The sequence below is a fragment of the Zalophus californianus genome, chromosome 7, assembly GCF_009762305.2.
Source record: "Zalophus californianus isolate mZalCal1 chromosome 7, mZalCal1.pri.v2, whole genome shotgun sequence".
NCBI classification, from domain to species: domain Eukaryota; kingdom Metazoa; phylum Chordata; class Mammalia; order Carnivora; family Otariidae; genus Zalophus; species Zalophus californianus.
Window position 1 is genome coordinate 128,094,231 of NC_045601.1, and position 23,494 is coordinate 128,117,724.

Here is a 23,494-nt window from a genome sequence, read left to right on the forward strand (position 1 = left end):
CTTAACGCCTATTAATAGTGGTGAGTCTGGCTAGGCTTTTTTATTTAATCCTTACCAACCTTATACAAGGTCAGTGTTACCAGCATTTTAATTAAGACTTAGAATTTTAATTTCCTAAAGAAACAGTAAATGACAAAGCCTTTAATGATGCCATGCTGTTACCTGAATAACGTGGATTTAAAAGCATTTAGGCAACATTAATTGAGCACCTATCAAATGGGCATACGCATGGGTCATATACGTAATCCATAAATTACAAGTATGGGCTCCTTGCCCTCAAGGAATTAGGGATACACAAGTAAAGGTAAATGTCAATATAAAACAACTTACTATACAAGAGGTGTCATAAGGAACCATCTACTCTTGCCTGGACAATTACGGTAGGCTTTGTCTTCTTCTTCTTCTTTTTTTTTATTACGAAGCTATATTCCATAATGTAAATGTGCCACAGTTTGGCTTCTGACACGTCTTTCTATCTCCCCTTTATTTCTCTGCTTCCAATTTCTATTCAGCAGCCAGAATGATCCTTTTAGAGCTTGTGACAGAATATACCATTCCTCTGCTCAGAATGCTTTTAATGGCTTACTGTTTTACTCTGATTAAAGTTCAAAACCCTTGCCATGGCTTCTAAGTAAGAACTTGATCTGAAAGGCTACAGCTTCTTTTTTTTTTAAGATTTTATTTATTTATTTGACAGAGACACAGTGAGAGAGGGAACACAAGCAGGGGGAGTGGGAGAGGGAGAAGCAGGCTTCCCATGGAGCAGGGAGCCCAATGCAGGGCTTGATCCCAAGACCCTGGGATCATGACCTGAGCCAAAGGCAGATGCTTAACGACTGAGCCACCCAGGTGCCCCAAAGGCTACAGCTTTCTATGGCTACTCTTCAGAGCCCATCTACCCCTCTCCAAGAACACCAAGTGCTAGTGCTCTGGACTTACCGTTCCATCTGCACAGACCATTACTCTCTCAGATATCCACAGGATGTGCTTCTTAACTTACTTCAGGTCACTGCTCAAATGTAACCTGGTCAGGCAGTTTTTTCCTCACTATCCTATCTAGGAGCGCCAACCCCTCTACACCCAGACACCGTCCTTACCCTGCATTTCTTGTCTTCATAACAGTTATGATAGATTCCCATATGTTATTTGTGCCTCCCCACCTATTTTTCCCTACTTGAACGTTTGTTTTATGAGGCCAGAGATTTTTGTCTCGTTCACAACTGTAGTGCCATCATCTAGAACAGAGTGCTTGGTACACAGTCTGCGCTCAGTAAATATTTCGTAAATGAATGACTAAGATGAACTGCCAAATGAGTGTTAGGACAGTAGCATGGGAATCTGGAAAAAGTAAAATATTGGCTGGCATGGTTTATGAAAGCTTCCTCTAAAAGGCAGAACCTAGATTATGATGAGGATTCCATTGGTTTTGGAATGGGGGAAAGAGGGGAGGAAGGGCAGTCCCAAGCAGAGTCATCCAAAATAAACGGAGACATTAGACAAGGCAGTAATCAGGGCTACAGTAATGCTAATATGCTGATCTCCAAAAACAAAACTACAGGAAAACTCCTAATAGCTCATCTGTGAAAATTCAGCCTTGCCTCACAGAGGGCTAACTTACCATGTCCCCCTTTCCTAGCAAATCCCATTCTTCCTACATTGTATCTTTTAGCTATTACTAATTCAGACTGACTGGCAAATATATTTAGAGAATAGTTGGAATTTGTTTTAAACTATGAAAAAGAAAATCCTGAAAATAACACAGAATTTAATGTTTAAATAAAGCATGAAGTTACACACATAAAGATTTCTCATGTGTCTGAAACACAAATAAAATAATAAAACATTAAAAAATCAGCTGTAAATAGGAAAGGATCTTTAGGAATTCAGAGTAACTTTTATATTAATTCAAATAAGCAATACTTTAACCTAATATTATAAATATTTTTTAATGTAAAGGTCAATATTATACGCTAAATTGTTTTCACCCAAAATTCATATGTTGACATCTTAGCAGCTAGTACCTCAAGGGTATGATTGTACCTGGAGACAGGATCTTTCAAGAGGCAACTAAGGTAGAATGAGGTGATGAGGGTGGGCCCTAATCCAATCTGATGAGCATCCTCAAAAAAAAAAAAAAAAAGGAATTGGGAAACGTCTGCATCCAAGGGGCTATGGAAGCAGCTGGAAATGTCTGAGCTTTTTTTCCAGGACAAGCTGGGGTTTGCACATCATCTACCTGGATGTCTCTCTAGGGAATTATTTAAACACAGTCAAACAAAGAACAGTAATCATTTAACAGAAAGCAGAAAAGAGGAGAAAAAGGTGAGGTGTAGCCGTTGTCAAAAAAAAAAAAAAAAGAAAAAGAAAAAGAAAAAAAAGAGGGAATTTGGAGACAGACATGTACAGGAGGAAGGCCACGTGGAGACAGTCAGGGAGAGGGGCCTCAGAAGACACCAGCCCTACGAACACTTTGATCTCGGACTTCCAGTCTCCAGAACTGTGAGAAAATAAATTTCTGTGGCTTAAGCCACCAGTCTGTGGGATTTTGTTATGACAACCCTAGCAAAGTAATACAATCAGTGCCATATTTTTACGTGTCAAATGTGAGGTATATGATGGACTGAGTAGTACTTATTACAGAGTAGGTATTTATAGATACTGACTCCATTACATCACGGTGAGACCCCAGTGGAGACTATAGAGGTGCAGCTATGAACTGATTATCAACTCCTAAGAAATTCATAGTCCTGTTGCATCAAAAGCCTACAGGGTCCTGACTCATATTCTGAGCATTGCCTCCGATTTCAGACTTGGTTGTGGGGACAGTTTCATGCAAACTTGTCACCTTTCCCTGACATCTTCCTTTCTCTACCATTCTATGCTTTCTACCCTGAGACTCCTCTGACTTTGCTGACTCTGATGGCAACAGTAGCTCACACCTTGCACACCTTTGAAGTGATGGTCAGTTAACAGTCCGGGGTCAGCCTTTAACCAACAGGTGACAGTATCCGATGGACAAAGCCTCTTGCCTCTCACCTTTTAGTGAGGCAGTTCTGTAGAGCCATTCTGTGTGCTTCTCAAGAGGTCCTGGGGAAATTGAGTTGTCCGCTGCAGCAATTTCAAAACTGCCTTCTTGTATCATCTTGAATAACTTTCTCTTCATCCCCTCACCGCTTCTCAGTAGGATCACCTTCCAAATGACCTGGCCACACACAAATACCTGTCTTAGGTTATGCTTTTGAGGGAAATCAACCTAAGAAATTGGTGTAGGAAGAAAGCGTCAAATGTAGCCCCTCAAGTGTCTGGGTCATTCACTAGTCAGATGTCAAGAGGAATACCTCCTGGTGCACTGGGATATCACAATCACTAAAGCTCTTCTTAGGTGCTGGATAGAAGATGAAGATGAAACTCGTCTGCATGGTAGCTCTAGCACTTGAATGGGAAGAAACAAGGGCACTTAGAAGGATGGCAGAATTTGCTGTTTTGCTTTTGTTTTTGTTTTTTTTTTTTAACTTTCATGGTCAGCCAGCTATTGCCTCAGGGCTCATCATGAGAGGTAGGAAATCTTCACATCAGCATCTAAAGAGATCCTCATCTCTTGCAGCCACAGGACAGAGTGCTAAAACTCCCATTTAAGATTTAGTTATACGGGTGGCGAGCTGATTGATAATAGAATGTACCCTTGGCGGATCTCTGATGCTAGAGTCAGGGCCTTGATAGGGGAGGAGAAGGACTTAGGAAGGGGGGAAATTGTGTTGATGATCTGAGGAACTTTACACCTCGAAATTCCCTTGGGCCCTTTGGGCTTGTAGAAATACCCCATCCCCCTTTGTGCAGGGAGACCCACTCCTACTCCCACCTGAAGAATGAAAAGACCTCATCAGAGACAGGTACCTGACAAGGTCATGCTTGTCCTCAAGATCTGCTCCAAACTCCCCTCATTGTCTCCAGACTAAAAATTAGGATGAGCTCTTGGTATAGCCTAAGTGGGGAGGTACAGTCCCTTCTCTGGGAGGAAATAGTTGTGTCATCCAAAGAATCACTAGATCTAGCTAATAAGAACTGGCAGCAACTGGGAGGACACATGTCAGAATCCGGGAGTGGGTATTGCAGGTATTGGACTCAGGGGGGCGGGAGGGGGCACAAAATATCAGGCTGGATAATGGAAGATTTGATGACAGGAGCCATGTCCATGACAATTTAGTAGCTAGGCAAGGTCACCGAGAGGCAGTCCCAATGCCCTGCCCAGATGGTTTGTTGAAACTTAAATGCAGTGAAAGCCCACAGTAAATGAAATAGGCTTGGCAAAATGGCCTTGACAGAATATCGGGGAAGGAATCAGGGAGATGAGTATTTTTGGAATGAATTTATTATGTGAGATCGAAGAACCCAACACCTGACTGTTTTTTCCTGGGAAGGCTGGGTGGGCACTTCCTTCCAAAAAGCAATAAGGAATACACTGGTGGAGAAGGGCATTGGTATCTTTGAGAAGCTTGTTTTCCTCTGTAAGCCAAGGCTGAAGTAGGAGATACTTCCATGGAACTAAGACCCCTAGTAAACAGTGGGGACAACAGGGGTGATTGGATTCCAGAAGAGCAGAAACCCTGTGGCAGCATTTTGTTAACAGAAGCAAGGTGGATGTAATTACTAAAACTAGTAGCAAAGCCAGAGTGGCAACCAGGTTGCCTTGGCCTGCAGGCTCACAATCAAAGTGTTCCTAACAATGAGGCAGATGTGTACCCTAAGCATGGTGTTTGCCTTGAACAGCCATAAAAACAAACAGAAAAAGTAGTGAGCAAAAGGCTGACATTAACTGCCTTAATACAAGTAACCTCATGCCCAGACTCATCAGCTGAGGGGGAAGCCAGGTCCCTTGAGGAAGCACCCTGCAATGCCTCTGCAAATTACCTACAATAAATGTTCTCAAAACATTCCCCAAGGGACCGAAAGCCATTTACCCAAGGAGGAGTGCGTTGTGGAAAGTGAATTACACAGGGATGAAACTGACGCCGAAATCTGTGTCATCGTGTGTCCAGTGCGCCTATGGACTCCCCCGGGTGTAATTGGTACTGACATGCTTAGCAGCTGATAGATCCCTCTCTGACCTATCGTTACGAGTTCTTGTGCTAGGAAGGGCCAAGTGAAAGCTCCCGGAATCATCTCGCCTCCCTGGACCAGAATAAAAAAATCAGAAGCTTATTGTACCCAAGAGGATTGCAGAGATTGCGCCAACAAACACTTAAAAAATGTACAGATGATGACCTCCATCATAACCTATTTAATTCATCTTTCTAGTCTTTGAAAAAATTAGGAGTATCATGGTGTATTTTGGTAGATTTTGTAAATTTAAACAAGTGGTAGCTCCAATTTTTATTAAAATAGATAAAACAGCTTCTCATACTTGTTGTAAGGTTATTGAGCTTGCAAATGTCCCATCCATAAAGCACAACAAAAGCCCTTTGCTCCTTTGTGAAAATGACCTCAGTACACATTCACTGTCTTTCTCTAGGGCTAGATGACCTTCCCACTCACTGTCAACATTGAACCCTGCAGGAAACTTGATTGTCATGAAGTCCTCTATGTCACTGACATCATGCTCATTGGACCAAGGGGACAAGAGGCAAGTGCTGGATATTCTGGAAGGATAGTCTAGGAAGAGTGCCACAGAGTGGGAGATAAAACGTATGAGGGTTCAGAATCTGCCTCATTTAGGGGCATCTAATGATTTATGAGTCGGCAGCATCCTCTCTTAATTTGGTTTCACCTGACATGAGACCTTGAGACAAGAACTGATGTGCAGGTAATTTGTTTGGAAAATCATCTCAGGAAGTAGAAGGTAAACAAGAAGAAGAGGAGGGAGTATGAGCAAAGGCAATACCAGGGTTCACGTAGCGGTGCTTGCTCCGTAAGCCTACAGGACTGGAGTTTGGATCATTTATCCACAGCTCCTGTCCCTGCAACTTTCCAGAACATACATGAGCGTTGTCTAAAAGACACCTGTAGTATCTAGGAGATCCTGGGGCAGGAAGCAGAGAGACTCACAGAGTCTGCTTGAGCTGAAACACTGCAAGTACAAAGTGAATCTGAGCTCCCACAAAAATGTTCCCCAGAGCTGTGGCTTAAATCAGAGATTTCCTGAAGGAAAGTCATGTGGGACACAGAAGCATTGGCTACATCCTTTCAAGTGAAAGAACATCTATTGCAGTGCTTATTGAAGAGAGAGAGAAAGAGAGAGGAAGCACTTGATGGCCCTTTGATTTTGGAGACCACATATACCACATTTAGGAATACTGTTTCAGTCCATTCATGAGGTGACTCAAAAAACTTTCAGCTCTGAGTGTGGCCCAGATCTGCTCTGTAGCGGATCCAGGCTGTACTGGAGGATCAACCGCTCTGCCACTTGAGATGTGTGACCCAGTAGATTCATTGGGGCTGGAGGCGTCAACTGTAGAGAACAGGGTTAGGTGGAAACTCTGGAAAACACAAGAGAAGAATCACAGTGCAGACTGGCAGATTAGTAGGGCAGCACATGCCTTTTGTAGCAGAGAACTGCTTGATTTTGACAAGCTACTGTGATGCTCCCTGGGGCCCATTAGAGGCTGGGTTGTAACCATGGGACATGAAGTGGCCACGAAAGGGCTGATGCCCATCATGACCTGGCTGTGGTAAAATTCAGACCTGTCCCCATAAGGTTGGACAGGTACGGCCGCAATCTTCTGTAAGAGGAAAATGATACATTAAGGTTCAGGCCTGAGCAAGTCCAGAGGGCGAAGTAAGTTAGATAAGTAAGATAGATAGTAAGTTAGATATCACCTACCTCTGGCACACCAGTAACTCTCCCTCAGCTCACACCTATGGCCTCAGGACAGGCTCAGCAACAACACGGACCTTTTTCAAGGATTGGTTGGTTGAATAGCTTGATGGGAGCTCAAAATGCATTATTGCTCAACAGCAGTCCTCAACAGGGATGACTCTAAGAAGACATTTGGGTGTCGGGGCACCTGGGTGGCTCAGTTGGTTAAGCATCTGCCTTTGGCTCAGGTCACGGTTGGGGGGTCCTGGGATCGAGCCCCACATCGGGCTCCCTGCTCAGCGGGAAGCCTGCTTCTCCCTCTCCTTTTGCCCCTCTCCCCACTCGTGCTCTCTCTCTCTCTCTGAAATAAATAAATTAAATCTTAAAAAAAAAAGAAAGACATTTAGGTGAAATGTCCCCATTGGACAGAGCTGTGAGCACTTGATTGTCCACCTAGTAGGGAGGGGGAAATGGCTTCTTCCCTCTTAATTAGTGTCTACTTCTGGTCAGGCAGGACCTGTTTGTTATGAATGCTGCTCTATTTAGTGGGGACAAGAAGGATCTACGTCTACAAAGCTAGGGCATTCACTGGGGTGTCTCTTCGCGTTTCCATGGCCAGTAAAATTGCTGAAGGCAATGGCAGCAACAATGGCCTGATAAGGGCAAAGCAACTATGGCTCAAATGTCTCAGCCACCCCACCAGGCAAGCAATCAGCTGTGGTGCTGGCTAAGGGTGAAATCTAGGATGGATGTTGGAAGAGGAAGAAGATGGCTATCAAATATAGCCTGAGCATCTGTTTAAATAGCAGTCTCTCTAGTTGATTCTGCTAACCCTTGAGAATTAAATCTTCTTTATATGCATGCAAGCATCTGTGCACCCGTGCATGAACACACACACACACACACACACACACACACACACACACACACACACACACACACACACCTCTCCCTTAAAAAGTTTGGAGAAGTTAATATCCCCAGGAAACGGTCCCCTAGTGGAGGGTGGGCACCTGCAGATAAATGCTCCTGCATTCTATCACTCAGGACAATTCTTTATGGGAGTGTTCTTTATGCTTCTCAGGTTCTCAAATGTCCCTACGAATCATCTGGCATAGTGTTAAGATTTAGGTTCTAGGATCAGACTAAATTTATATCCTTGTATTAGTATTTGCTTGTTGGGTGTCTTTGAGTAAATTACTTATCTTCTAAGTTCCTGTCCTCCAATGTGTAAAATGGGGATGATAACAGTACTTAATCTGGTTAGTTGTAATACTAAGTGAAAAAGGGTTAAATGTGGTTAAATAGTTAGCGCAATGGGTATTATCTGGTAAGCCCTCAGTAAATGTTAGCTATTATTATTATCACTATTTTTATTTTTAGCGGGGAGGGGCAAAGGGAAAGGGAGAAAGAGAGAGTCTTAAGCAGGCTCCACGCCCAGTGCCAAGTGGGATCTCAAGACCCTAAGATCATGACCTGAGCCAAAACCAAGAGTCCCATAGGCTTAACCGATTTTTTTTTAATATCACGTACTATCATTATACATTGTTAGCTGGGCATCTTGTTCCCTGGCCTTTGTTCTTGAGTTTGGCTGAGAAAGAATTCAGAATGAAGCTGTTCCGCAAGCAAGCATTTAATAGTGGTCAGAGCGAAAGTACACTCTCAAGCTGGGGGAGCAGGCAGACCCAGAGGTGGCAACAGCTCAGGGGTTATGGGTCCAAGCCAGGGCAGTCTCTGACTGAGGTTGCCTCCAATCATCTAAGGGACTCTTTGTACAGATGGAGAGGGGTTGATTTTGGCTATATATGGTCCTTGTGGGAATGGTCATGGCACACACCCCCTGCAAGGGGGTGGGGGTCAAAACCACATTGTAAATGTATTATAAAGAAAGCTATGGGTTATTTTAGGGCAGCCATTATAGGGAAAAGCGCTCACAAGTTCTCCCGGGGTTCTTCTTGGCTGCGATCTGAGGTTGTTGGCGGTTTCTGTCTTTCTCATGGTCAGAATCCCAGTCCCTACTCATATCTAGCTGACTGCATACTCTATATCATCATTTACATATTATTATTATCATCGGTCAACTCTTTCTAACTCTGTCATAAAGAATAACTTCAATAACATTTCCAAGCTAGGCAGTTCATTGGTAGATGTGTGGCTCCAGGTGCACTGAATAGAAAAATGAGTTAATTCAATTTTTATTGAACATTCATTTAGTAAATAGTGATTGAGCACTTATGAATTATACATGATGCTGGTCATTGTAGACATGTCCCCGAGGAAGATGGGCACGGATTCTTGCCCTCACAAAGCTCACAGTCGTGGGGTGGAGTTACCTACACAGGTAATTACAAGGTGATTAGTGTTAAAGATAAGAGGATTAGCTCTAGGATGTGGTGGGAGCTCTGGGCTATGCTAATGAGACTATGGTTATAGATTCAGTTCCCCTGGAGGATGACTGACTCCCAAGGCTACAGATTTTGCTCTGCTCTCTCCCAAACGGAGGGAGGTTCAAGGAGCCTGGGCCACTGCAGACACTAGCCCTCACTCCGCTTCTTTCTCCACATGAATAATTTGTGTGACACAAAATTCTACATGAAGAATTCGCTTGTGTAATAAGAAAGATGGACTATTTTACTTGTTTAGCACCTAGTTTGAGAATCCCTTTTGGGACAAATTTTTTTTTTTTTTTTTTTTTGTAATAAGTAATTTGTTAAGCCTCTTAAAAGATTATTTGTAAAAAGCTTTCTGTGGAGGGTTGGTCTTTTTACCATTTGGTTCCTTTTACTTCTTAGAACAGTGCTAATAGAAATATAATGTACATGACATTTGCAATTTTAAATTTCCTGCTCGTTACGTTAAAAAGGTAAAATGGAAAAGGTGAAATTAATTTTAATAAGGTTTCATTTAACGCAATATAGATGAAAGATTATCATTTCAACATGTAATCAATATTGTTAAAGAACAAAAATTCAACTTAGCAAATTTGAAGATCTAATTGGCTTTATTAAGACATTCATGAATCAGGCAGCATACCATCTAGCAACTAGAAGGGAGTTAATACAAAATGAAAGGTTTTTATAGGAAGCAGGGTGGGGCAAGGAAATTATTAGCAAAAGAAAAGAAAGGATCTGTTCAAAGTCACCTTCCCGTAGCGGGAAGAGCAGGGAGTCTTATTAGGTGGACTACTTCCTTTTTCTTTGAGGGATGGAGAGGACCCATTGGCCAGATTCATTCATTGGTGCTGACCAGAAAATTCCTGACCAACAAGTTAAGACTATATTTCTTGGGGAGGTTGAAACTGCAATTAGGTCAGGTATTAAGCCCCAGTTTGTTGACTTGGCCTGGCATAGTGAGTGACTCCATCTTGGGCCTGTGCTTGCTTTGCTTTGCCTTTTTTTTTTTTTTTTTTGCTTTCTTTTTTAATAAAATAAAAATTATTAATGAGATATTTTGTTATTATTTTTACATAAAGTCTTGAAAATCCGGTGTGACTTTTTACACTTCCATTGCATCTCAATTCCAATTAGCCACATTGCAGGTAGCACATGGCTATTGTATTACAGCAGTTTTAGAACATTTTAATTAATTCCAGTTGGTACATTTGGAGGCAAACGGAGTTGAAAGTGCTAGAGAAAATCCATGAGCACAGATCAAAGCTGCCTGGAGGAAGGAGAGAGAAAACAGGATCCTCAGGGTGGTCTGGCTGAGAAGGGACTGTGGGAACAACATAGATATCTTACTGGAATGAATTAGTTACAAACAAAGTATCTGATTTGTAATTCCACACACCAAAGGTAAACATTATTCTTGTGAAGTTTTGCTCTTATTGCCTCTGTATTTTCTGGGCGCAGATTTTGATCATCCAACAACAGAAAGTACATTATTTTAAAACAAGTTAAACTTACATTCCCGTCTAAAAGCAATTGCTTTCTATTTTCAAATGGATTCCGTAGAAATGGTCCTCATAGATATAAAGAACTTTGAATTTTGAATATGCCTTGAGCCAGGGCACTCCATTGTATAACTCCAGGGCCTCCCACGTTGCTGTTTTAGGAAACAATATTGCAGCAGGGAGTAGAAGGCTGCTCTGCATTTTTGGAATAAAACAGTTGTTACTTAGCAAAACCTAGTGCCGGACAAATCAGTCTTGTACTTATTTCAAGGGGAGAACTATTCAAAGGAAGTCTTTATAAACAAATTTCTCTCAAGATGCTTCATGGAAATGGTAAGTTTCGATTCACTGATAGAATTGAATAAGTAACAGTTTATAGGTAGTATCAAAGCTTTGATTTGTCTATAAAATCTATTATAGTTTGTTATTTTACATTTTTTTTATTGCCTTCTGTAATAAATAAGTTGAAAGGTTTTATTAGGCTAGACTGATTTGTGGAACTCACACTAATATTTAGCTAATTGTAATTGTGGTTAGAGGCAATTTGCTCTATTTAATACTAGAAAGTAGGTAAAAATCTCAAATCAGCATGCAAAATGCATTCTGAAGGTCGGCCAAGAAACTAATAGTATAATATATATGTATATTTAATATTATAATATATAAAATAATAACAATATTTAATTGACATAAATACTTTTGCATTTCAAAGAAACAAAGAATCAAAGAACTAGGGGATCTTTGTTCTATTCTATGCTATTTCAGTTTATAACTAATATTGGACCAATTCATGACAGATATGTTTTTGCCTACTTTTATTTTCTCTGTACTCTAGAGAAGAAGTTTCTACAGTTAAATAAATATAATTAAACGAGTCTGAAGAGGTATGTGACATGGCTATTTTCTTTAATTTTTTTAAGGTATTGTATATAAGGTTTAAAGAAATGATTTACTTCTTTCCACTTAAGAGACTTAATCTTAGGAAATAAACTGAGGGTTGCTGGAGGGGAGAAGGGTGGGGGGATGCGGGAATGGGTGATAGACATTGGGGAGGGTAGTTGTAATGAGCACTGTGTATTATATAAGACTGATGAATCACAGACCTGTACCCCTGAAACAAATAATACGTTATATATTAATTTATAGAATTTAAATTAAAAATAATAATAATAAAAAATAAAAAAAGTAATACCCATGAGCCTATCCTGATATAATTAATTAACTGAATAAAAGAATAAATGGTGGAGCAGGGACAGGTACTTCTTACAGTTAAAAACAAAAAAACAAAAAAAAACAAAAAAACTTCTTTCAACTTAAAAGCTAAAGCCCTTAAAATGAAATTTTATAATCAATAAAGCAGTCCAAAAAATATAATGATAAATAATCAATAAAGCAGTCCAAAAAATATAATGATAAATTTAAAACCTTAGAAAAGTATTAGCTCCCTTTTTTAACGTCACTTGTGTTAATAATGACTGAGGCCTCATTATTTTCCTTTATTGTACTGAAAGCACTATGATGCATTTCTCCAAAGGTATCTGCTTAAGATATTCATATGCATTCTTGTTATATAGAACAAGAGTGAAACACCACAGTGAGGTTTAATGTGATGATGGCTTTTCTCAGTTACTTGAATTAGTCTTAAAAATGCGAGTTTGTCTTTTCTTATCAGAAATTTGTTACCATGAATTGTTTCTCCTTTGAATCAAGTCTATTATACGTATGGTTGCCAATCTGATTATACCATATCATAAAAATTTAGTATCCTTCGATGGGAGTTGTTACTGGGTTATTGTTCATTTTGAAGGTATAATCAAGTCCATAAATTGCTAACATGACTATTGAATTTAAAGCAACTATTTGAAGTCTCTTTTTTTAGTAATCCTTTTAGCAACTCCTCCCCTCCTTCTGAAGTTCTTTTAATCAATTTTCATCACAACCAAATGTGACCATGATTCTGCTGCCTTTAGTTTTATTTCATCGCAATTTTTCATGAAATAAATTTTTATTTCATATCTATTTCTATGTATATATTTCTGTTTTCCTGCTTACACCATATATGATTATTTTAATGTCATTTAGGTCTTAGCCATATAAATTCTTTTAGAAATAAAACCGCTAGCTTTCATTCATTTAGACATTCAGTATTATCTGCAATAGAACTAATATGGAAAGAGAAATTTAGTTAGACAGTTTCTTGTAACAACAGCCAATTGGATTCACCACACACACATGCACAAAGGCTGGGGACCGACATAACTTGGAGAGAAATTGTAGCATTTTGGTTTAATTCATTTTGGCATGCTATGATATTGAAGATTTGTTCTTCCTTACTTTTGTTCCCCCAATTTTTGTCTTAAGTTTCCTAAAAATAATGGAATAAAAAATGAGAAAACAGGAGAAGTTTCATTTGAATATATGACAACATATAAAGCTGAGGGGCTGGGGAATGACCATTCCTGGCATCAGGATGTACTCAAACATTACACAGAAGCTCTATTTCCAAGGGCATGCTGCTGAACATAACCTCCTGAGGAATATCTGATTCTGGAGAGATCTAGTGCACATCTCTTTAACAGATAATACTTAAATGTTCTTTTTTTTTTAAGATTTTTATTCATTTATTTGAGAAAGAGAGAGAGAACAAGCAGGGGGAGCAGCAGGGCGGAGAAGGAGAAGTAGACTCCCCACTAAACAGGGAACCCAGTGTGAGCCTCGATTCCAGGACTCTGAAATCATGACCTGAGCCGAAGGCAGAAGCTCAACCAACTGAACCACCCAGGCACCCTACTTAAATGTTCTCAAAGCCCATTTTGTTGTTGTTGTTGTTGTTGTTGTTAGTGGCATCTCTGTCTTACATGAAAGGCATTCTTGATAGGAGCTTCGAGAATACCACGAGTTGTACACGAGCTGCCTCTTCTCGTTAAAATGGGGAGCAATATCCACCAATCCTTATCCATTATTAGTACTATTGGCTCTGACACATCAGTATGGCGTTAGTACTCCTTTGTAGCCAGTGCACTGCTGCCGTACTGCCAGTTATTGGAAAGTGTAAAAGTGACCCATTACATTGCGAAACTTGGTCTTTTACTACCTGTTGGGAATTGACATGTGGCATGCTCCAATACTCCACTTCTTATCAAACATAACATCAGAGGTTTTCATTGCTTTGCACACATATGAAGAGGATAGGGTATTTGGACATTCTAAGTAGCCATTTCAGTTTTATATTGAATTAGCTGCATTAAACCAGATAATCCCTCTGAAACACATTCGGTTAAATAAGAGACACAGCAATAATGAAAAGATTCATCCTTGTTTCCAATCTAAGCATCCTGCTGGGATAAGAGTTTTGTAGCAACACAGTCTGACAGCTGGTTAGTTAATAAGCTTTCGGCACCAAAGTCATTAAAAATAAGCTGAATTGGACTTGTGGTTTTGAAATAACGCTTATCATTAGCTATGCATATCTGTTAACTTTTATGTGAAACTACATACACACATATGTGTATCGTACAGTGCACATGTATAAGTGTTAAATGCTTTTGGTACAAGCTTTGAGTTGTTTAAAAATATATGTATTTTTTTATTCTGTGAGCTAAGTAATTGTTAGCGTGACACATCTTGAAAACATTGCTTAAATTAAATCTCACTGCTGTGTCTGTGTCCTAAAGCTATAAGTACTGATGATCTTTGATCAAGTTGTTAGGGACGGTGTAGCGAAATGAATACTACTGGAAATCCAGAGATTTGAATTTGAATGACGTCTCTGCCATTGGCATGCTCTCTACCTGTGAGCAGTAGCGTCCTCTCAAAGATCCCTCACCGTTCCTCTCTTTGCCAAATAGATGAACAATTAATTCCCTGTCTTGGGCCACTGCAATTCTTATGAATCACATCTCTTGGCTTCTACTAGAGCAGAAATCACAGTGTTTTATAGTTTTTGTGCTTTCTCTCTCTATTCCTTACTTAGCTGGGAGCTTCTTAGAAGGCAGTGACCATATCGTGTATTTATTCTCTCTGCTTAATACAGTGCTTGCTTTATAGTGGCGTTCAACGAGTATGTGCTAAATGAACAGATTTGTATGTAAGGAAGTTGGAATGGGGTAGGTATCTTTAATGGCTCTAATGCTTCTGTTTATAACTTGATATGTAGTTGGCACAGTTTTTGATACAATTGGTCTGTAACACATGTAGTTGAGTGAATGATTACCAAACCTATTATTGAATTATTTCAGATTACAAATTCCTGAATTGACTGGGTTTGTCATGGACATCTGAAGTGCATTATTCATTGGTTTGTGACTTATTAAGAATAATTGGAATATTTTATAGTCATTCAGTCACATTCTGAACCTCAACGATGGAAGAAATTATTTTTATGACTGTTCATGAAAGGGTACAATCTGAAGGTTATTTTGCCATACCTTTAAAAATATATTTCTGATTCTTAATCTTATTAGATTAATGAACACATTTGTTACTGATGTTGCTGAAATGGGCAGCAATGCCATAGTTTTACATTTTCTTGAAACCTCCGGGACATACATGCACAATGTAATTCTGGATGGTTGACATATATAAAGGCATGAAAATTTCAAGGTAATGATATTTAATATACAAATGTGATTTTGAGAGTTGAATAAAAGGATTACTTATTTATTTATTTTATATATATATATTTAAGATTTTATTTATTTATCTAATTGACAGAGAGAGAGAGAGAGACAGTGAGAGCAGGAACACAAGCAGGGGGAGTGGGAGAGGGAGAAGCAGGCTTCCTGCCGAGCAGGGAGCCCGATGTGGGGCTCGATCCCAGGACCCTGGGATCATGACCTGAGCCAAAGGCAGATGCTTATCTGACTGAGCCACTCAGGCACCCCTAAAAGGATTCCTTTACTCCTTCCTTTTCATGTGTCTGTAGGGAATCTTGAAAGAGAGTCAGCAATTTGGGGATTAAACTCAACTCTGGGATTATTTCATTTTCTCTCGTGCTTAATTACTAGGCTAAGCTTGAGACTACTTGTCAGAGAAAAGGTCCCAGACATGTTTTATGCTGACATTCATGCGATTGTTTATTTAAATATTTATGTATTTTTAATTTTTATTGTCTTCTTAAAGTTTGAATGTTACTTATGACTATATAAAATATCCACATAGTTAAAAATTCAAAAGTAGCAAAAGCATACGTAATGAATAGTTGATCACACACCACATGTCTCATTCACTTAGTTCCCTCTCCTGGGGCAACCAGTGTTACCAGTATCTTAATACGTTTCCAGCAATATTATGCATGAGAAGTATAAACACACACTGATATTTTTTTCCTTTATGAAACTTAAGGTGGCAGGATAATCCATAATTTTCTACCTTTTTGGCTTTTCAGAAACAGACAAGTTTCTGGCTTTTTTCATCTAATGGTACCTTACAGGTTCTTAGTTGAAAAATTAGGTTCAGCCAAAACGGGCTCAGGCTATATGAAACATGTAACTTGTTTTTTTGGTCTATTCATGTTTATTTATTTATTTATTTATTTTTTAGTTTTATATATTTTTTTCACTTATAAACAATGGAAATTTATTTCTCACAGTTCGGGAGGCCAGAAGCCCAAGATCAGGGTGTTAGCGTGGTGGGGTAAGGATCCTTTGAGGTCACAGACTTGTTGTGGTATCCTCACATGGTAAAGAGTTATTTACTTATTTTTCATATCTGTCATTCTTATGTTTATATTTTTTCATGTATATTTATATTATGCACAATTTTCATTCATTCAATCATGACAAGTTTTTGGTAGAACCAACTAACTGTTCCTTTCAAACTGGTTGTGGGGGAAGGGAGGAAAGGACAAGCATTTGAGGGCATAAGTTTAAACTTTGGGCTTCAAACAAAAATTTTTATGCAGAAGAGAGGGACTACTGTGTGGACAGAGGTGAGGAGACTGAGACATAAAGCAGAATCATCGAAATAAATGGGCCCTGGGGCGCTTGACTGGCTCAGTCATTAAGCATCTGCCTTCTGCTCAGGTCATGATCCCAGGGTTCTGGGATCGAGTCCCTCCCTGCTCCGCAGGGAGCCTGCTTCTCCCTCTCCCACTGCCCCTGCTTGTGTTCCCTCTCTCGCTGTGTCTCTCTCTGTCAAATAAATAAAATCTTAAAAAAAAAAAGGAAGAAAGAAATGGGCCCTTAATTATTGTCCTCAAATCATTAAAAGTCTGTTATATAAAAAGGAGTTAGGCTCATGTGGCTCTGGAAGGCAGTACCGGACCTAAACTGAGATCTACAATACATCATTTCTCATTCCCCTGACTTGAAGCATAGTTGCTTTTCTAAAATGAAATGGGACGTCTCATGCAATGCACAGCAAAGACTGGAAAGGTCTTTTTCTGGGATGTTTTTATGCAAGGAATCCCTGAACTATAGATGTGAACTAGAAAACACCTTGTGGTTCCCAACCTTGACATACAGTCTTCCAGAGCAGCGCTCCTGACAGAGCCACACCTTGGGGGCTGCTCGGTGGAGCAATACCCACAGACCAGCCATGCCAATGGCAGCTCACGATTGTAGGCAGAGGTAATGGTTACAGATCTCTTACCTACCAACAGATAAGTGTAATAGAAATAAAGGGGATTTCTGGGTCCCTGGGTGGCTCAGATGGTTAAGCGTCTGCCTTCGGCTCAGGTCATGATCCCAGAATCCTGGGATCGAGTCCCGCATCGGGCTCCCTGCTCCTTGGGAGCCTGCTTCTCCCTCTGCCTCTCTCTCTCTCTGTCTCTCATGAATAAATAAATAAAATCTTTAAAAAAAAAGAAATAAAGGGGATTTCTTTTGTGTTAAAAATAATAGAAAAATGTAAGAAACATTTCAGACTTAAACAGCACCATTTCTGTGCTGAAAGAAACAGTCCACGTGGACATAATTTTCCCTGTTAAGAGCACTTGGTTGTATATGTCAATCTTCGTGGGTATGCAGTCAATAGTGGAACAGGGCTGACTCGTTTCCTGATCTATTCTTAGGTTATAAAATCCTGTAACTCTCAGTTTCCAGCAAGCTTCTTGAGAGCGGAGTTGATGTCTAATACATCTGGAAGTTCTGTAATATCCTATCACAGTGTTGCTCAAATAAATATTTGTTGAATACATCAGTAAATCACAAGCTCAGTCAAGGCCAATTTCTTCACCGTCTTACACGGATGTTTATAATGTTCATTATTGGTAGGAGTACACCCTTAATAGTGTTTCTCCTTCTGAGTCTTCATTCATTCTGCTTCACCAGCCCACACTATGTCCTTTTCATCAGTTTTCTCCACGTTCTACAATCCTTCACGTATGTGGTCTGCTTTTTTATACCTCATTATCTCTTTCTGTTCCCCCTTCTCTGTCTTTAGATACCTAATATTTAATACCATATAGTTTATACTAAATTATTACAGTCTTTGATTATTCATTATATATAATAGGTATTCTATATATATATAGTATATATGATATGGATACAATACATTGTGTGTGTATACACACACACACACACACACACACACTTTGCACTTTTTGCATACCTACAAAGAGTTCCCATATACCTCCCTCATAGTTTCCTCTATTATTAACAGCTGGTTTTAGAGAGCTATATTTATTACAATTGATGAGCCAATATCGATACATTATCATTAAGTAACAACCATAGCTTGCATTAGGGTTCACTCTTGGTATCCATGGACTGGGACAAATGTGTAATGACATGTCATGTATCCACCATTACAGTATCATACAGAATAGTTTCACTGCCCTAAAAAATCCCCTGTGCTCCACCTATTCATCCCTCCTTCCCTCTCTCATGAACCTCTGGCTTTTTCCAGAATGTCATATAGTTAGACTTATGCTAGTATGTGGCCTTTTCAGATTGGCTTCTTTCACTTAGTAACATGCTTAATTTAAAGCTCCTCCTTAAATGTATTTTCATGGCTTGATAGCTCATTTCTTTTTACTGCTGGTAATATTCTGGTGTATGGATCTACCACATTTTGTTTATCCATTCACCCATTGAAGACCATTTGTGTTTTTTCCTAAACTAAAGAGTATTTTTTTCCTGTGTGAAATGTTTAAAAGATTAATTAAATACAGGGGCAAAATCTATAGCTCATATTTTTATTACTTCCAGAAACAAAAGACTTTAGAAAATACGCTTCATAGTGAACTATTTAATTAAAATCTCTTTGAGTCTGAGATCAATATCTATATTTTATCAATATATGACAATATTTAGATTTTAAAAATAAACATGCCTTTTCATAGGAATTGCATTGAATGTGTAGATCACTTTGGGTAATATAGACATTTTAATACTATCGTTCTTTTAATCCATGAGCATGGAATGTCTGTCCATTTCTTTGTGTCATCTTCAATTTCTTTCATCAGTGTTTTAGTTTTCAGAGTCTAGGTCTTTCACCTCTTTGGTAAGGTTTATTCCTAGGTATCTTATAGTTTTCGGTGCAATTGTAAATGGGGTTGATTTTTTGATTTTTCTTTCTGTTGCTTCATTATTGGTATATGGAAATGCAGCAGATTTCCATACATTGATTCTGTATCTTGCCGGCAGAAGGAAGGAAATAATAAAGCTTAGAGCAGAAATAGGGGCACCTGGGTGCCTCAGTCTGTTAATCATCTGACTCTTGATATCAGCTCAGGTCATAATCTCAGGGTCGTGGGATTGAGCCCCACATGGGGCTCCGTGCTCAGTGCAATCTGCTTAATCCATCTCCTTCTGCTCCTCATCCTACTTGCACTTTCTCTCTCTGTCTCAAATAAATAAATACATACATACATAAAATCCTATAATTGAAAAAATAGTAAAATTGTTAAACCCCTAGCCATACTTATCAAAAAGAAAAGAGAATGGACCCAAATAAATAAAATCACAAATGAGAGAGGAGAAATACTAACCAACACCACAGAAATACAAATAATTATATTTGTATATATATTTATATACATTTGAATATTACGAAAAACTATATACCAACAAGTTGGACAACCTGGAAGAAATGGATGGATCCCTAGAAACATATAAACTACCAAAACTGGAACAGGAAGAAATAGAAAACTTGAACAGACCAATAGCCAGGAAAGAAATTAAATCAGTTACCAAAAAAATCCCATGTTGTGTCTCAGCACCTGTGGAGAATCCCCTGTGGGAAGGAACCGAGGCCCCCACCAATGGCAAGCCCCAAGTTGTGAATAGGTATGATGTGTTTGAATGAACCATTTTGGAATTAGATTTGCCTGACACCCCACCCCCCCAGCTCCCGCCAAGCTTTTAGTTGCCTGCAGCCCGAGTCAATATCCCACCTCCAACCTCATGGGTGATCCCAAGCCAGGACAACCCAGCTAATCCACTTCTGAATTCATGACCTACAGTAACTGTGAGACATACACATTCACTGTTGTTTTGAACCACTAAATTTTGTGGTGATTTGTTATGCAGATTAACTGATGGAGAAAGAATGTGTCAGATTGCCTTTGGTTTCAAATAACATAAGATATAACTAAAAGCATCTTAAACTATGAGGAGTTTGTTGCAGTACTTAATATGTCCAGAGGTAGGGCAGCAAGGGTTGGTCAATCCTGGGGCACAGTCAAGCACCCAGGGGCTCACCACTTTCTGCTCTGCCCTCCTTACCATGTCAGTGATATCTCCTCACAGAACCACAGACCTGTAGCTGGCGTCAGCCATCACCTGGACGAGAGACGCGCTTTTTTCTGTGTGTCTTTTTACAGATCAGGGAAATCTTTCCCTCACGCTTGGTGGCCAGAACTGGTTAAAATATTGCCCTTAAGTCAATATCTGGCAAATGAGATGGAGAAAGCAGGAGATACCTAGATTTCTGGCTTAAGCAACTGGATGGAAGGTAGTTTCTTTTTTTTTCTTTTTTCTTTTGGTGGCAATGTGAAGGAACCTGAAGAAACTCAACATCTCAGAGCTGGGTACGAGAGGAGCCAATGAAGAAAACCCAGGTATGCAGGAGGTAGGAGGGAAGGCAGAAAGTGGTATTCTAGAAGCCACAAAGCCAGAAGGAGGGAGTGGTTAATTGTGTCCTATTTGCTAAAAGGTCAAAGAAAACAAGACCCAAAAGCAACCTTTGGATTTAGCAGTTTCCGTGGAGTGGTGAGGAAGGAGGCAGATTTGTAGAGGTTGGAGAACACATAGGAGAAGAGCAAGTAGGGACAGCATGCAAATACAGCTCCTCAGAGAAGCTTTTCCGTGAAAGGGCGAGGGAATGTAGTAGGATCAAGGAGATGGAGGATAAAGTCAGAAGACTAGAGCACATCTATATGCTAATAGGAACTTTCCCTTATAGAAACAGAATGATTGATGATATAGAAGAAAAGAAGGACAGCTGAAGGTGTAACATCTCTGAGAACAACACACACACACACACACACACACACACTCATACATAATTTTAAGTTTAATTATTATAGCACAAGTAGAACATTCATTGTTTGGGGAGAGTAATTTAAGTAGTATGCTGGATCTGTTAACTATTTTTTGGTGAGGCAATTTTGCAAAAATAGTTAAGAATCCAGACTCCTAGAGACAGGTTGTTGGGGTTGAAATCAGCTGTGTGACCGTCAGAATTTATTTAACCTCTCTGTGCTCCACTTCCCTAATTTATAAGATGGAGACAGTAGTAAAAATACCCACTTCATAGTGTGGTCTTCAAGGTGACCTGAGTTAATATACATAAAGCATTTAGAGCAGTGCCTGCTACATGGTAAATGCTCTATGTGCCAGACACCTACCCGGTGAGATTTGCTGGGTTTGGTTCTGCTAAGTAACCTAGGGTAAAGGTGCTGTCTGTAGGAAAAAATATTGATTTAAATTATATTATTATTTCTACATGCTTTTTCTGTAGAACTTTATAAAAAGTGTCATATCTTGAGATTCAGTCTCAAGTGAGAAAGTGAAATTTACTATTTTGAAAGACAGTTATTAGCAAGAAACAACTGGTTAGTATTTGATATTTGTTATTTTCTCCTTGTGGGAACCCTCGCCTAGAAATATAAAAATTTGGAAAATGTGGTAATTAGAGATTCATCAGAAGGCATCCAAAGAATATTTGGGGGAGGTAGTCAAGGTGCCAAATTAAAGAGTGTAGTAGGAAATGGAAGGCACATATACAAATCCCATGCTCCGTGCACAGCACTTTCTTCTTCTCTCGCTCCACTGAATGTTAATTCCCACTCAAGACCGTCTACTTGTTTGCAGGAGTCTGCAAAGATAGAACATTTATAGGAATTAATGCTCTGTGGGTATACAAGACATAGACCCTGAAGAACTAAAAAAACATGAATAAATGTATTCCAATTACAGGCTAATGCAGGTAATGGGTTTATAGTACTTAGAGGTCTGGATCTGTTCTCTGACAGCCTGCGGACATTAGGAGCCCCTCATGGCTCGCCTGCAATGCAGGCATTATGGAGTGATTTTTACTTTACTGCCTTTTCCATCAGATCATCCCCTTTCTTTCACACACAAGGTTAATTCACTTCTTGATCACATTATTTCCTCGCTGCTCTTTGACAATATAAAAATTCTGAGTGGACAGCTCAATCCCTCTTCCATCTCAGATTTGATTGTTATGGTATTGCTCGGCGTCCCTCAGAGGCCTCCAGCAGCCTTTGCTGCACTTTATGACACTTAAATGGCTCAGTTACAATTTCTCCATCTATTCACGAAATGCTGTTAATAACTCATTTCCAAAGAGGCCCTTCTTTATGTCTTGGCATTAAAGGAATTTTTATTAGGTGCCAGGATAGGTGACACACAGCCCCAGTAACCAAAGAGTTAATTAATCTGTTGAAATTTATTGCCTTTTATACTGCACTCAGTGTGACAGTCCCTAAGAGAAACAGATACTATATTTACAACCCGGGTTGAAATATTCAGTAATATAGTCTGCATACTGACCTACTCCATCAGTGTATGCCTTCTGCTGGAACATCCATTAATCACAGAAGATGAATTTGTGTAATCTGTCTTCTTTCTTTTTCTGAGATTCCAATAAATATTGAAATAATAATTTATTGATTACCTTGCAATATAAATGTGTAGTAAAGTCACCCGAGACATTTGCATGGTAATGCATTTTGGAAGTTCTTGGCATTCCATAGGAGTGAAAGGAGAAACTGTCTTAGGAGTGACATGGAATACTCTTGTGGGCAAAACACCAAACTTAATTTCATACTGTGTGTAGGGAAATGATAAGGTAGCTTTTGAACTACCAAAAATCATAGCCACAGCCATAATAATTACATTCTCCAAAGTAAACAATACAAGTATTATCACATTTGCACCTTACCTTTGTGTATTATCTCCAGAATATCTTAGATCACAAATAATTTCTCTGTGGCATTTTTCACTTGTAAAGCCACTTCTTTCCTGAACTTAATACAGGCAAAGATGAAAAGGATATAGGAATGTTGGGTCCTAGCTTCCATTTAATTTCACTAAAATCTTCTAGAACCATTTTATTAACTCTTGAGCCTGAAATGTGTATTTCCTAGGACTGCAGTTTGGATCGTGCTTTGGGCTCTCATCCTAAACTTAAACTCAATTCTATAATTTTCATGAGTTATTGCTGTTGCTTATGGGGCATCAGTTTTGACATAACTCTAAGATCGTGATCATTTTTGTATCAAATCTGATTTGGTCTGGAAACACTGGAGAGGTGCATGGTGGGTGTTAGAGAACTTTGAGATGCCCTTGTGGACCAAGCATAATTATTGCTAATGACTCAAAAGACTCTTAGTGTCT

At 39.4% G+C, this 23,494-nt stretch overlaps 1 pseudogene; it reads left to right on the forward strand.

Moving 5' to 3' along the window:
- Nucleotides 1-10,939: 10,939 nt before the first annotated feature.
- The window catches only part of LOC113928073, a 134,917-nt pseudogene continuing 122,362 nt past the window's right edge, over nt 10,940-23,494 (forward strand).